We start from the raw sequence: 18743 nt of genomic DNA, 5'->3' as shown, positions 1-18743 counted from the left end.
TAGTGAGCACAGTACCCAATAGGTAGTTTTGAAACCCACCCACCTCTCCACCCTCCAGTAGTCCATTGTCTATTGTGTCCATATTTATGTCCATGTGAACTCAATGTTTTAGTTCTCACTTACGAGTGAGAACATGTGGTATTTGGTTTCCGTTTCTGTTAATTTGCTTAGGATTCGGCCTCCAACTCAATCCATGTTGCTGCAAAGAACTCTGAGTGTCTCTCACACACAGCCAATGCTGGGAACCATTGCTCTAGGTGGGCTGCTCTTCCTCAGCCTTATTATCCTATAATTGTTCTCTATAATCAACCTCGTCCAGCCACATTGGTCCCCTTGCTATTGTTCAAATTCACCAGATGTATTCCTGTCCCAATCCCTTAGTTCCTTCTTTCTGCTTAGAACACTCTTTCTTTTCTTTTGAGATATCTCAAAGCTTGTTTCCTCACCTTCTCAAGTCTTTGTTACAATGCCACCTTGTAACTGAGATGTACTATGACCACTCTCTTGGAAATTGCAAAGTTCCCTTGCCTTCCCCCATTGCCCTTTCCTTGCCTCATTTTTTTTTCTACAGCATATATCCCTTCTAAAAATAGTACATAATTTATTCACTCATTATAAGGGTCAGTCTCTCCCAAGCTAGGAAGCAGGGCCCTAATATTAATCCTCTTTATGCCTTATTTTACAGAGCTATAAATTAGTTTGTGCATGCAAATTTACTTCAAACACTGTCAGCTATAAAGTAAGTGCTTAAAAGTAAGCATGTGAGTATTTATACTACATAAATTAACTAAATTATTATGTGGTCTTTTAGGTGTCTTTAAACGTATAACCCAAAGAGATAATTATACCACATCAGAAGCAGTGTACATTTCACTCCCTACAGTGGTGTGTTTCTGCAAGGCAGGGAGACGTCGATTGCTTGGATGCTTGGAACACTTAGTGTTAGGTGGGGAAGGCTCTTTACACCCCCTTTTTACCTATCACACACATTGCTAACCTGAAAATGGAAACAAAATGAACAAGAGTAGTGGCATGTGAGAAAAGAGAATAACTGAATAGTTTCAGCAGATAAGCAACAAAAAGAAAAGGAAAGGCAGTAATACTTCTAACACAATTTTAAGAGTGAAGAAGAACAATGATCTTGTCAAAAAAAAAATATCCCAGCCGAGCTCAAAGTATGACATGGAAAAAAAAAAATCCACTCTCTCCACAGTCACCATTAATAATCTAATGTATTGAAACTTAATCTTAAATAATTACAGAAAAAGGCTTTCTTGTTAAATGCCTGACTTTTATTCTCAATAGAATTTTCAATGGCGGAAGAAGAATCACTTATTTTCACTACTATCCTGAATTCTCCTAATTTAACAACATGATTATCTGCAGCAAAGATTGATCAAAATAGCATGGGTCATTTATCAGATTTTACCTGACTATAGAAATAGTTTTCACTTTTCTGTATCGGAGATCAGTGACTTCCATAAATGAGGGTGAATGGACGTTTTCTCCACTTCTTGATTTCATGCCACAGAAATGATGAGCCTTCACCAGAAACAACCTCCCATTAGGGTGTTTCACAATGACATCTGTCTAGAGGGGTTTGTCTGAATAGAAAATAGTTGTCTAGATTTTAAACTTGAGGACAATGAGAAGAGAATGGAAATCCAGTTTACTAAGGAAAAATAACTAGATAGCCTTTTTTTCCCTACAGAGACTTATTTGCCAATATGCATTTAATAAAAGGGGAAGATACTCAATAATTAGCAAGTGTAGGTATATTTTCAGACTTTTTTTCCTTGTATTCAGGGCTATGGAAAATGAATATAAGGTAGAACATAGAAAACAGCAGCTCATTTTTCTAGACCTTACAAAATTAAAAGTAATTTGTATTTATACAGAGAGACACATCATAGAAATCCTTTAATATTATAATTAAGATGAAGTATCTCCAATCTAGCCAAAAAGGCCTACTCAGAAACATTTTTCAGAAAATACACTGAAAAAAGTAGTCCTAATTCAAAGACTGACATGTGCGCACACACACACACATCTCAAAACATATAGAGCAGAGAGTTGCTATAGGAAATTCAAGCCTTCTCTTAATGCATTTATGTAATAAAAGAAAACATAAGTCTCAGTGCAGAGTAATGCAATTATTCTTGGTCAATACTGAGTACATAAGATACATGGCTTGCAAAGTATCAACACACATAAAATGACTTTGTCTCTATTATGCATCTCTGCTGTGGAAATGCCAGTGTCTAATGCACATATTTCTGTATTTAGCAGATATACTAGTTTGAGGAAAATATATAATCAGCATCTAAGATTGAATAAATAAATAAATAAATAATAAATCACTCCTTTTCCTTGTACTGTTCAACCTTGGCAAAGGTTTCATTGAATTCAACTACTCAGTAGAGACTTACATGTTTTTTTTTCTCATGAGTAGACAGAAAAGTAGAATATAGGAAATTGTTTAGAATTTTTTCATAAAATTAGTACATGCACTTTGGACTAAATAGGTTTTAGACAGAAATAAATTATAGTGCTCACTAAATGTTGTTTGGAAATATTAAAATGTCTTTACAACTTACAGAGCTGCTTAAGTAAATTTTGGCTTTCTTGCCTGCATTACATAGCACAGCCAGAACAAAATAGTTTATATATGTCCTGTTAATACAATGTAGGTGTGAGAAAATGTACCATTTATACTATTTGACACATACTATCTTCATTTTCCAGTATACACATTATCTCTTGGAACGAAAGAAAACACTACATAAAGTAGCATTATTTATTTTAGTCTTGAGGAAACAAAGTATTTGTTCACAAAAATAGGAACTTATAAATAGTATTTGCATAATCATGAAAAGTGAAAGTAAATTTCAAAATGGACTTCAAACACAGGGACACTGCCACAGTTTTACTTTGTTGATATGATTGTTAATTAGCATAATGTTTTGGGGAAACATTTGGCAAAATGTGTTGAATGTCATTAAATGACAATTTAGGCCAGGCATGGCAGCTCATGCCTGTAATCTCAGCACTTCGGGAGGCCAAGGCGAGTGGATCACCTGAGGTCAGGAGTTCGAGACCAGCCTGGCCAACATGGCAAAACCCCATCTAAACTAAAAATACAAAAATTAGCTGGGCACGGTGGTGCTCACCTGTAGTCTAGCCACTAGGGAGGCTGAGGCAGGAGAATCACTTGAATCCGGGAAGCAGAGGTTGCAGTGAGCCAAGATCGCACCACTGCACCTGAGCCTGGGCAACAGAGCAAGACCCTGTTTCAAAAACAAAACAAAACAACAACTACAAAAAACTCAAACCCCAAATTTCCCTTTTTGTGATCTATCCTAAAGAAACAATTCAGAGTAACAATTTTGACCTAAAAAAAAATAAAGATAAGCTTTCAAAAATGATGAGGTAGCATTTTGATTGGCCTCAACATCAAATAACCCGTCCAGGAGAAATGGACTTTTCAGAACACTGGAACTATGGGAAGACACCTAGGTACTGGCTCTGCTCTCTGGAGCTCACTCCTCATCTGCCTTCTTTTAGGGTTTGTCCTGATGCCAAGTTTGACTTGAGAGCTAAGATGTGCAGATCATGTTAAACATTCTGTTAAATGAAAACATACAGAGTATTTGTCTAGTTCCTCATAAATGGCAACATGATCCCAGGTCTAAAATCCACTCTGGCATTGAACTTTTCTGATACACTGTAATTTCGCTATGTCCAGGCAAAAATTACATCCAACAGTGATTCACCCTGCAGCCTGTCCCTTAGAGTTTCTGAAGGTCCAGAGAAGTTTTGTTGAGATATGTTGTATTTGTCATGCTATGTAGGTTTTCCAGCCCTTCAGTTATCATAAATAAAAATCAGAGATAATTTAACATCATAGTCAGTGTGTGGTGTTTTAACTGGCAGAGAGAGAGAGAGACTCCTTGAAAACCTGTACACCTGGGTTACATTTTAAGTAACTGCACTTTTATATCATAATATAAATAAGTATGGAAACATTTGATTAAATTATCCAAGGCTATCAAAATTCTGCAAAACTTCCTAACCTCTATGTATCCCAAACAGTTCTTGAACAAAACCAATAACTTTTTCTCTCATTTACCAAAATTGGTTGCAATTTATGTTTGCTATTTTTTTCTACAAAATCTGAAAATATTTCAAGGCACTGAAGACCTAAATTTTTAGCAAACTTACTAACCCGTTTGTAGAAGGTCATAATCAGTCTCATGTAAAAAAGAAAGTTAATTGTGTTAAAGATGGTTGTGAAAGTGAGAAAAATTAAAATAAATAGCATTAAAATATTAAATGTTTGAAATTCAAGAATAGCAATTGTCCTTTTTAGGAGGATTTAAGTTCATAAATAGAAATCCTGAGGGTGACATTGTCTTTTCCTCCTTATAAGAAACCCCTGTTTTTTCAAGCAGTTAAGGTCTCTGTAAGAGAAGTGATATGCTCATTTGTTCAACATTAGAATCGCAGCCTAAATTTTGCATGCTTCCTTCAAACCTTTTTGCTGCAAAGAAGACAAGAAAAAAAAGACTCCTACTTCTCTGTATTCTTCACTGTGTCTTTACCTCACCTCCACTCATTGCCAGAATCTTTAATGAAAGGATTCACAAAAATGGGATGAAGAATTAGCATTTCTATGAATAAACAGATTCACAGTATAAAAATTAGTTTTTTCAAAAAAGCAGGCAAAAAAAAAACCCTCAAAATAAGACTTTAGAGAACTGGAGGTCGTTTGCTAATTTTCTAATTCAATTCCCTATGAGGGTGGGTCCCTTATCCAAATAGTGATCTTTTATTTTCCTTTTATGTCTAAAAAATTATCTTTTAGGTCCCCGAAAAGCACTATAAGAATTAAAAGCAATTTAATACATTTCAGATTATAAAAGGTACTGTGATTAAAGAAACAATTACTAAGGAGAAAGTATTAAGTATTATTTTTTAAAGACATTCATTCCTTAAACTTCTCGACAGCATTTACTAAGTGACCATTTGACATATTAGAGACTAAGGGCATCGTTTCTCCTCCAAAAGTGAAGTTTTGATCATTGGCTTCAAACTTCCCATTGCTTAAACTGCTCATGTAGGGAACTTTTCACATTTTCTAAAAACATCATTCTCAATGTAATGATGACCTTAAAAGGATACAAAGGCTATACGATTTGCAGTTAAGAACGTAGGTTTTGGGCCGGGTGCGGAGGCTCACACCTGTAATCCCAGCACTTTGGGAGGCTGAGGCGGACGGATTACGAGGTCAGGAGATAGAGACCATCCTGGCTAACACGGTGAAAGCCCGTCTCTACTAAAAAATACAAAAAAATAATTAGCCAGGCGTGATGGCAGGTGCCTGCTGTCCCAGCTACTCGGGAGGCTGAGGCAGGAGAATGGCGTGAACCCGGGAGGCAGAGCTGGCAGTGAGCCCAGATCGCACTACTGCACTCCAGCCTGGGCAACAGACTCCGTCTCAAAAAAAAAAAAAATGTAGGTTTTGGAGGCAGACTGTGTTTAAAATGGAATTCTAACTGATAAGAAACTAAATGACAAGAAAGTTCGTAAAATGAGGAAAATAGTACCTCTTATATTTATTTTGCTGATTAAAGACTATATAGGTAAAGTTCTTAAACCATGTACATTTGGTAACAGTCTTAATGTATATCAGAGAAAGGCCTAGAACTGTTAATCCCTGGCAGAACTTGCAATAGACACTCTTCTTACACAGCAAGAAAACTAGAAAACATCTTAAGAAATTACTAAAGTATAATAATAATAAAATAAAATTGCTGCTGAGGACTTACCTACTTTCTATTGAATATATTCTCCAACTTCCTAGAGTTAAAATAGCTACTTGTTTACATCTCTATTCCAGTTATCATTACAACACCATTAAATTGATACATTTCTTACCTAATAGACTAAGCTTCTTTTCTTAATTTTTAAAACAAATTTTATTATGTATATTAAAGATATACAACATAAGGTTATGTGATACATACAGATAGTAAAATGGTTATTACAGTGAGGCAAATTATCCATTATCTCACATAATTGCCCTTTTTTTTCTTTTTTTGTGGCAAGAGTAGCTAAAACTTACTCATTTATCAAATCTCAAATCTCAAATCTGTTATTAACTGTAGTCCTCAAGTGTTATTAACTGTAGTCCTCACGCTGTACATTGCATCTCTAGACACATTTCTCCTCCATATCTGTTACATCATATCCTCTGAGCTACATATCTCCATTTCCTTCCCTTGGCCCCTGCCTCTGGTAACCACTGTTTCATTCTCTATATCTGTATATAATTTTTAGATGCCACACATAATTGAGATCATGCAATATTTTCCTTCTTGTGTTTGGCTTATTTCACATAGCAAAATTTCCTCCAGATTCACCTAGGATGTGAAAAATGGCAGAATCTCTTTTTTTAAGGCTGAATAATATTCCACTGTTTTTTAGATACCACAGTTTATCTATCTGTACATCAACAGACACTTAGGTTGTTTTCATATCTTGGCTATCAAGAATAATCCTGCAGTGAACATGGGAGTGCAGACAGCTTTATGAAGTGGTAATTTCATTTTTTCTGGGTATATACCCAAAAGAGAGATTGCTAAATCATAGGGTATTTTTATTGCTATTTTTTTTAGAAACCTCCATACCATATTCCATAATGGCTGCACAATTCACATCTGCACCAACAGTATGAGTACTCTTTTCTCCACACTCTTACTAAAATGTGTTACGCTTTTTTTTATTATAGCTATCCTAATTGATATGAGGAGGTATCTAAAAGAGTTTTGGATTTGTATTTCCCTGATGATTAATGACAATGAAATGTGGAATATCTGTTCATATACCAGTTGATTATTTTTATGTCTTCTGTGGAGAAATGTCTATTCAGGGACTTTGCCCATTTTTTATCTATTTATCTATTTCTGAGTTGTATAAAATCTTCATAAATTTTGAATATTAACCCCTTATCAGATATATGGTTTGCAAATATTTTTCCCGATATGCAGGTTGCTATTTTATTTTGCTGACTGTTTCCTTTACTGTGCAGAAGCTTTTTAGTTTGAGATAGTCCCATTATTTATTTCTGCTTTTGTAGCCAGAGCATTTGGTGTGATATTAAAAAACCATTGCCAACTCTAATGTCAAGGAGTTTTTCCGCTAAGTTCTCTTCTAGGAGTGTAATGATTTCAGGTCTTAAATTTAGGACGTTCTTACATTTTGATTTCATTTAAGTGTACGGTGTAAGACAAAGGTCCAATTTCATTCTTTCGCATGAGAACGACCAGATTTTCCGGCACCATTTATTGACGAGACTATTTTTTCCCTACTGTGTCCTCTTGGTGCCTTTGTCAAAACTTATTTGGTCTTTTATGTTTAGATTTATTTCTGAGCTGTCTGTAATAGATTATGTTTCTCGAGGGAAATGATCACACTTTCTTCTTACCAAATCTCTTGGTATAGAAAAGATGCTCATAAGGTTTTTTGTGGGTCACAGCATGGCTGCTTGCCAATGTATTAGCAATCAGCAATGGCCCTGATTTTTCTCGTCATTCTCATGTATGATTTGAATGCAGAGGAAAGAGTATCTCCAACTCTTTGCGCCACCACACTTCTGGAAAATGTCTGTGTTCCTCCACTGTCTTGACTCAAAACCATCTTGGTTTTCACCTCGGGTATGGGTAATCAATAAAGTGGGATGCTTCTCTTGGCTTTCCTCTTGCCATTTTTTATTGTGTTCAATAGCACGGTTATTAAAATACTTTTGGAAAAGCTTATCCAACATCAGACAACCTTCTTTTTTCTTCTTATTCTGTATTACTTTTTCAGGGACGCTAGGAGAGTTTTAGAATCATTTAAGTAGAATGCACAAAGAATGGAGGCATTGCCCTGGAAAAGGAAAAACTGAAAGGAGACTCTTAAAGGTGGAAAAATATATAGAACTAGGCAGGATCTATAGTTTTATGATCATAGAAATATTTATTGATACACTATCATTTGAAATAACATTTGTAAGCAGTATAAAGTCTTCTACTGCTAGTTGTACTGAAATAGCAACTGCCAACGATAATAAGAATACAATGATGTTAAAAATAATTTAATAAATAAATGTTTATAATACATATATTATACAATGCTGCCTATATAAACATGGAAATATCTAACCCGCTGTCTGTATAAACATGGAAATATCTACACGGCAGTCTGTATAAACATGGAAATATCTACACCACTGTCTGTATAAACATGGAAATATCTACACCACTCTGTATAAACATGGAAATATCTACACTGCTGTCTCCATAAACATGGAAATATCTACACCACTGTCTGTATAAACATGGAAATATCTACACCACTGTCTCTATAAACATGGAAATATCTGCACAAATGCCTGTATAAACATGGAAATATCTACAGGGCTATCTGTATAAACATGGAACTTTCTACACCACTATCTGTATAAACATGGAAATTCCTACACCACTACCTGTATGAACATGGAAATATCTAGACCGCTATCTGTATAAACATGGAAATATCTACACCACTATCTCTATAAACATGGAAATATCTACACCACTATCTATATAAATGTGGAAATGTCTACACAGCAATCTCTATACAGATGGAAATATGTGGAAAGCTATCTCTATAAACATGGAAATATCTACACCGCTATCTGTATAAACAAGGAAATATCTACACCGCTATCTCTATAAACATGGAAATATCTGCACCGCTATCTCTATAAACAAACAGGGAAATATGTACACCACTATCTGTATAAACATGGAAATATCTACACCGCTTCCTCTATAAACGTGGAAATATCTACACCGCTATCTGTGTAAACATGGAAATACCTACACCACTATCTGTATAAACATGGAAATAGCTACACCGCTGTCTGTATAAACATTGAAAAATCCACACCGCTATCTGTATAAACATGGAAATATCTACCCTGCTACCTCTATAAACATGTAAACATTTACACCGCTATCAGTATAAACATGGAAATATCTACACCGCTATCTCTGTAAACATGGAAATATCAACGCCGCTATCTCTATAAACAGGGAAATTTGTACACCACTATCTTTATAAACAAGGAAATATCCACACCGCTATCTCTATAAATGTGGAAATATCTACACCGGAATCTGTATACTTGGAAATATCTACACCGCTATCTCAATAAACATGGAAATGCCTACACCGCTGTTTGTATAAACATGGAAATAGCTACACCGCTGTCTGCAGAAACATGGAAATGAATACGCCGCTGTCTCTATAAACATGGAAATATATCCACCGCTGTCTGTATAAACATGGAAATATCAATTCCGCTGTCTGTATAAAGATGGAAATAACTACACCGCTGTCTGTATAAACCTGGAAATATCTACACTGCTGTCTCTATAAACATGGAAATATGTACAACGCTGTCTGTATAAACATGTAAATATTTACACCACAATCTGTATAAACATTTCAATATGTACAGCCCTATCTCCATAAAGATGGAATTATCTACAGCACTATCTGTATAAAGATGGAAATATCTACACCGCCATCAGTATGAACGTTCAAATATCTTCACCGCCATCTGCAAGAACGTGGAAATATCTACACGGCCATCTGAATGAACATGGAAACATCTACACTGCTATCTGTATGAACACGGAAATATCTACACCGCTATCTGTATGAACATGGAAATATCTAACCCGCTATCCCTATAAACATGGAAATATCTACACCGCCATCTGTATAAACAAGGAAATATCTACACCGCCATCTCTATAAACATGGAAATACCTACACTGCCATCTGTATAAACATGGAAATATCTACACCACAATCTGTATATATATGGAAATATCTACATCGCTATCAGTATAAACATGGAAATATCTACACCGCCATCTGTATGAACATGGAAATATCTACCGCGCCATCTGTATAAACATGGAAATATCTTCACTGCCATGTGTGCAAACATGGAAATGTCTACAACGCCATCTGTATGAACATGATAACATCTACACAGCCATCTGTATGAACATGGAAATATCTACACCGTTATCTGTATAAACATGGAAATAACTACACCACTATCTGTATAAACATGGAAATATCTACACGTCTATCTCTGTAAATATGAAAATATCTACACCGCTAACTGTATAAACAAGGAAATATCTACAACGCCATATCTATAAACATGGAAATATGTCCACCGCTATCTGTATGAACATGAAAATATCTACAGCGCAATCTGTATGAACATGGAAGTATCTACACGGCTATCTGTATAAACATGAAAATATGTACACCGCCATCTCTAGAAACATGGAAATACTTACACCGCCATCTGTATGAACATGAAAATATCTACAACGCCATCTCTATAAACATGGAAATATCTTCACCGCCATCTGTATAAAGATGGAAATATCTGCACCGCTATCTGTGTAAAAATGGAAATATCTACACCGCTATCTGTCTAAACATGGAAATATCTAAACCGCTATCTGTATAAACATGGAAATGTCAACACCGCTATCTGTATAAACATGGAAATAAATACACCGCTATCTCTATAAACATGTAAACATTTACACGGCTATCTGTAAAAACATGGAAATATCTACACTGCTATCTCTATAAACATGGAAATATCTACACTGCTATCTCTATAAACAGGGAAATATCTACACCGCTATCTCTATAAACCTGGAAATATCTACACCGCTATCTCTATAAATGTGGAAATATCTACACCACCGTCTGTATATATGTGGAAATATCTACACGGCTATCTCTATAAACTTGGAAATATCTACACCGCTCTCTGTAAAAACGTGGAAATATCTACACCGCTACCTGTATAATCATGGAAATATCTACACCAATACATTTGTAAACATGGAAATATATACACCGCTATATGTATAAACATGGAAATATGTACACCGCTATCCCTATAAACAGGGAAATATCTACACCGATATCTGTATAAACATGGAAATATATACTCCGCTCTCTGTATAAACATGGAAACATCTACACCGCTGCCTCTATAAACATGGAAATATCTACAAGACTGTCTGTATAAACATGGAAATATCTACACAGCTCTCTGTATAAACACGAAAATATCTACACCGCTATCTCTATAAACAAGGAAATATCTGTCCCGCTATCTGTGTAAACATGGAAATATCTACACCGCTATCTGTATAAACATGGAAATAGCTACACCGCTATCTGTATAAGCATGGAAAAATCTACACAGCTATCTCTATAAACATGGAAATATCTACACCGCTATCTGTAAAAACATGGAAATACCTACACCGCTAACTGTATAAACATGGAAATATCTACACTGCTATCTATACAAACATGTAAACATTTACACCGCTATCTGTATAAACAAGGAAATATCTACACCGCTATCTCTATAAACATGGAAATATCTGCACCGCTATCTCTATAAACAAACAGGGAAATATGTACACCACTATCTGTATAAACATGGAAATATCTACACCGCTTCCTCTATAAACGTGGAAATATCTACACCGCTATCTGTGTAAACATGGAAATACCTACACCACTATCTGTATAAACATGGAAATAGCTACACCGCTGTCTGTATAAACATTGAAAAATCCACACCGCTATCTGTATAAACATGGAAATATCTACCCTGCTACCTCTATAAACATGTAAACATTTACACCGCTATCGGTATAAACATGGAAATATCTACACCGCTATCTCTGTAAACATGGAAGTATCAATGCCGCTATCTCTATAAACAGGGAAATTTGTACACCACTATCTTTATAAACAAGGAAATATCCACACCGCTATCTCTATAAATGTGGAAATATCTACACCGGAATCTGTATACTTGGAAATATCTACACCGCTATCTCAATAAACATGGAAATGCCTACACCGCTGTTTGTATAAACATGGAAATAGCTACACCGCTGTCTGCAGAAACATGGAAATGAATACGCCGCTGTCTCTATAAACATGGAAATATATCCACCGCTGTCTGTATAAACATGGAAATATCAATTCCGCTGTCTGTATAAAGATGGAAATAACTACACCGCTGTCTGTATAAACCTGGAAATATCTACACGGCTGTCTCTATAAACATGGAAATATGTACAACGCTGTCTGTATAAACATGTAAATATTTACACCGCAATCTGTATAAACATTTCAATATTTACACCCCTATCTCCATAAAGATGGAATTATCTACAGCACTATCTGTATAAAGATGGAAATATCTACACCGCCATCAGTATGAACGTTCAAATATCTTCACCGCCATCTGCAAGAACGTGGAAATATCTACACGGCCATCTGAATGAACATGGAAATATCTACACCGCCATCTGTATAAACAAGGAAATATCTACACCGCCATCTCTATAAACATGGAAATACCTACACTGCCATCTGTATAAACATGGAAATATCTACACCACAATCTGTATATATATGGAAATATCTACATCGCTATCAGTATAAACATGGAAATATCTACACCACCATCTGTATGAACATGGAAATATCTACCGCGCCATCTGTATAAACATGGAAATATCTTCACTGCCATGTGTGCAAACATGGAAATGTCTACAACGCCATCTGTATGAACATGATAACATCTTCACAGCCATCTGTATGAACATGGAAATATCTACACCGTTATCTGTATAAACATGGAAATAACTACACCACTATCTGTATAAACATGGAAATATCTACACGTCTATCTCTGTAAATATGAAAATATCTACACCGCTAACTGTATAAACAAGGAAATATCTACAACGCCATATCTATAAACATGGAAATATGTCCACCGCTATCTGTATGAACATGAAAATATCTACAGCGCAATCTGTATGAACATGGAAGTATCTACACGGCTATCTCTATAAACATGAAAATATGTACACCGCCATCTCTAGAAACATGGAAATACTTACACCGCCATCTGTATGAACATGAAAATATCTACAACGCCATCTCTATAAACATGGAAATATCTTCACCGCCATCTGTATAAAGATGGAAATATCTGCACCGCTATCTGTGTAAAAATGGAAATATCTACACCGCTATCTGTCTAAACATGGAAATATCTACACTGCTATCTGTATAAATATGGAGCGATCAACACCGCTATCTGTATAAACATGGAAATATCTACACGGCTATATGTATAAACATGGAAATATCTACACATCTGTCTCTATAAACTTGGAAATATCTTCACCGCTACCTGTATAAACATGGGAATATCTACACCGCTATATGTATAAACATGGAAATATCCTCACCGCTATCTGTATAAACATGGAAATATCTACACCACTATCTCTATAAACGTGGAAATATCTACAACGCTATCTGTGTAATCATGGAAATGTCTACACCGCTATCTGCGTAAACATGGAAATATCTACACTGCTCTCTGTATAAAGATGGAAATATCTACACCGCCATCTCTATAAACATGGAAATATCTAAACTGCCATCTGTACGAACATGGAAATATCTACACCGCTATCTCTATAAAGATGGAAATATGTACACCGCGGTCTGTATAAACATGGAAATATCTACACCGCCATCTGTATAAAGATGGAAATATGTACACCGCCATCTGTATAAACAAGGAAATATCTACACCGCCATCCATATAATCATGGAAATATCAACACCGCCATCTGTACAAAACATGGAAATATCTACACCGCCATCTGTATGAACATGGAAATATCTATACAGCCATCTTTATGAACATGGAAATATCTAAACCGCTATCTCTATAAACATGGAAATATCTACACCGCTATCTCAATAAACTTAGAAATAACTACAGCGGTATCTGTATGAACAAGCAAATATTTAAACCGCCATCTCTATAAACATGGAAATATCTATACCGCCATGTGCATAAACATGGAAATATCTACACCTCCATCTCTATAAACATGGAAATATCTATACAGCTTCTGTATGAACATGGAAATACCTACACTGCCATCAGTATGAACATGGAAATATCTACACTGCCATCTCTATGAACATGGAAATATCTACACCGCCATCTGTATGAACATGGAAATATCTACACCGCCATCTTTATGAACATGAAAATATTTTCACCGTCATCTGTATGAACATGGAAATATCTACACCGCCGTCTGGATGAACATGGAAATATCTACACCGACATGTGTATGAACATGGAAATATCTACACCGCCATCTGTATGAACATGGAAAAGTCTACACGGCCATCTGTATGAACATGGAAATATCTACACCGCTATCTGTATGAAGATGGAAATATCTACACGGCTATCTGTAGGAACATGGAAATATCTACACAGCTATCTGCATATACATGGAAATCTCTACACCACTTTCTCTATAAACATGGAAATAACTACACCGCTATCTCTATAAACATGGAAATATCTACCCCACCATCTGTATGAACATGGAAATATCTGCACCAAAGTCTGTATGAACATGGAAATATATACACCGCCATCTGAATTAAGATGAAAATATCTACAATGCTATCTGTATAAACATGGAAATATCTACACCGCTATCTGTATAAACACGGAAATATCCGCACCGCTATCTGTATAAACATGGAAATATCTAAACCGATATCTGCATAAACATTGAAATATCTGCACCGCTATATGTATAAACATGGAAATATCTGCAACGCTATCTGCATAAACATGGAAATATCCACACCGCTATCTGTGTAAATGTGGAAATATCTTCACCGCTATCAGTTTAAACATGGAAATAACTACACCGCTATCTCTATAAACATGGAAATATCTACAACGCTATCTGTGTAAACACGGAAATGTCTACTGCGCTATCTGTGAAAACATGGAAATATCTACAACGCTATCTCTATAAACATGGAAATATCTACACCGCCATCTCTATAAACATGGAAATATCTACACCGCCATCTCTATAAACATGGAAATATCTACACCGCCATCTGCATAAACATGGAAATATCTACATGGCAACTTCTATAAACATGGAAATATGTAAACCGCTTTTCCATGAGCATGGAAATAACTACACCACCATCTCAATGAACATGGAAATATCTAAACGGCCGTCTGTATGAACACGGAAATATCTACACCACCATCTGTATGAATATGCCAATATCTTCACCGTCATTTGTATGAACATGGAAATACCTACATCGCCATTTGGATGAAAATGGAAATATCTACACTGCTATCTGTATGAACATGGAAATATCTACACCGCTATCTGCATGAACAAGGAAAAATCTACACCCCTATCTGTATGAACATGGAAATATCTACAGAGCTATCTGTAAACACATGGAAATATCTACATCGCTGTCTCTATAAAGATGGAAATAACTAAACCGATATCTCTATAAATATGGAAATATCTACACCGCCATCTGTATGAACATGGAAATATCTGCACCGCCATCTCTATGACCATGGAAATATCTACACAGACATCTGTATTAGGATGAAAATATCTACACCGCTATCTGTATAAACATGGAAATATCTACACCGCCGTCTCTATAAACATGGAAATATCTACTCCGCCATCTGTATAAACATGGAAATATCCACACCGCCGTCTCTATAATGGTGGAAATATCTACACCGCTATCTGTATGAACATGGAAATATCTACACTGCTATCTGTATAAACATGGAAATATCTACATCGCTATCTCTATAAACATGGAAATATCTACACCGCTATCTGTATGAACAAGGAAATATCTAAACCGCCATCTCTATAAACATGGAAATATCTACACTGCTATCTGTTTAAACCTGGAAATATCTACACTGCTATCTCAATAAACTTAGAAATATCTACAGCGGTATCTGTATGAACAAGCAAATATCTAAACCGCCATCTCTATAAACATGGAAATATCTATACCGCCATGTGCATAAACATGGAAATATCTACACCACCATCTCTAAAAACATGGAAATATCTATACCGCTTCTGCATAAACATGGAAATATCTACACCGCCATCAGTATGAACATGGAAATATCTACACTGCCGTCTCTATGAACATGGAAATATCTACACCGCCATCAGTATGAACATGGAAATATCTACACTGCCGTCTCTATGAACATGGAAATATCTACAACGCCATATGTATAAACATGGAAATACCTACACCGCCATCTCTATAAACACGGAAATAACTACTCTGCCATCCATATGGACATGGAAATATCTACACCGCCATCTCTATAAAGGTGGAAATATCTACACCGCTATCTGTATGAACATGGAAATATCTACAATGCTATCTGTATATACATGGAAATATCTACACCGCTATCGGTATAAACATGGAAATACCTACACCGCCATCAGTATGAACATGGAAATATCTACACCGCCATCTCAATGAACATAGAAATATCTACTCCGCCATCTGTATGAACATGGAAATACCTACACCGAAATCTGTATGAACATGCAAATAACTTCACCGTCATCTGTATGAACATGGAAATATATACACCGCCATCTTGATGAACATGGAAATATCTACACCGATATGTGTATGCACATGGAAATATCTACACCGCAATCTGTATGAACATGGAAATATCTACACTGCTATCTGTATGAACATGGAAATATCTATACCGCTATCTGTATGAACAAGGAAATATCTACACCGCTATCTGTATGAACATGGAAATATCTACACCGCCATCTGTATGAACATGGAAATATCTATACCGCCATCCGTATGAACATGGAAATATCTAAACCGCTATCTCTATAAACATGGAAATATCTACACCGCTATCTGTATGAACAAGGAAATATCTAAACCGCCATCTCTACAAACATGGAAATATCTACACCGCTATCTGTTTAAAACTGGAAATATCTACCCCGCTATCCATATAAACATGGAAATATCTACACCGCTATCTCAATAAACTTAGAAATAACTACAGCGGTATCTGTATGAACAAGCAAATATCTAAACCGCCATCTCTATAAACATGGAAATACCTATACCGCCATGTGCATAAACATGGAAATATCTACACCTCCATCTCTATAAACATGGAAATATCTATACAGCTTCTGTATGAACATGGAAATACCTACACCGCCATCAGTATGAACATGGAAATATCTACACTGCCATCTCTATGAACATGGAAATATCTACACCGCCATCTGTATGAACATGGAAATATCTACACCGCCATCTTTATGAACATGAAAATATTTTCACCGTCATCTGTATGAACATGGAAATATCTACACCGCCATCTGGATGAACATGGAAATATCTACACCGACATGTGTATGAACATGGAAATATCTACACCGCCATCTGTATGAACATGGAAATGTCTACACTGCCATCTGTATGAACATGGAAATATCTACACCGCTATCTGTACGAAGATGGAAATATCTACACGGCTATCTGTAGGAACATGGAAATATCTACACAGCTATCTGCATATACATGGAAATCTCTACACCGCTTTCTCTATAAACATGGAAATAACCACACCGCTATCTCTATAAACATGGAAATATCTACCCCACCATCTGTATGAACATGGAAATATCTGCACCAAAGTCTGTATGAATATGGAAATATATACACCGCCATCTGAATTAAGATGAAAATATCTACAATGCTATCTGTGTAAACATGGAAATATCTACACCGCTATCTGTATAAACACGGAAATATCCGCAGCGCTATCTGTATAAACATGGAAATATCTAAACCGATATCTGCATAAACATTGAAATATCTGCACCGCTATATGTATAAACATGGAAATATCTGCAACGCTATCTGCATAAACATGGAAATATCCACACCGCTGTCTGTGTAAATGTGGAAATATCTTCACCGCTATCAGTTTAAACATGGAAATAACTACACCGCTATCTCTATAAACATGTAAATATCTACAACGCTATCTGTGTAAACACGGAAATGTCTACTGCGCTATCTGTGAAAACATGGAAATATCTACACCGCTATCTCTATAAACATGGAAATATCTAAACCGCCATCTCTATAAACATGGAAATATCTACACCGCCATATGTATAAACATGGAAATATCTACACCGCCATCTCTATAAACACGGAAATAACTACTCTGCCATCCATATGGACATGGAAATATCTACACCGCCATCTCTATAAAGGTGGAAATATCTACACCGCTATCTGTATGAACATGGAAATATCTATACCGTTATCTGTATGAACAAAGAAATATCTACACCGCCATATGTATGAACTTGGAAATATCTACACAGTTATCTGTATATAAATGGAAATATCTACACCGCTGTCTCTATAAACATGGAAATAACTACACCGCTATCTCTATAAACATGGAAATATCTACACCGCCATCTGTATGAACTTGGAAATATCTGCACCGCCATCTGTATTAAGATGAAAATATCTACACCGCTATCTGTATAAACATGGAAATATCAACAATGCTATCTCTATAAACATGGAAATATCTACACCGCTATCTGTATAAATGAGGAAATATCTACACCGCCATCTCT

Source organism: Gorilla gorilla, chromosome 11, assembly GCF_029281585.2.
Source record: "Gorilla gorilla gorilla isolate KB3781 chromosome 11, NHGRI_mGorGor1-v2.1_pri, whole genome shotgun sequence".
Taxonomy (NCBI): Eukaryota; Metazoa; Chordata; class Mammalia; order Primates; family Hominidae; genus Gorilla; species Gorilla gorilla.
The sequence above is the reverse complement of the archived record's forward strand: the minus strand, read 5'-3'. Positions refer to the sequence as shown.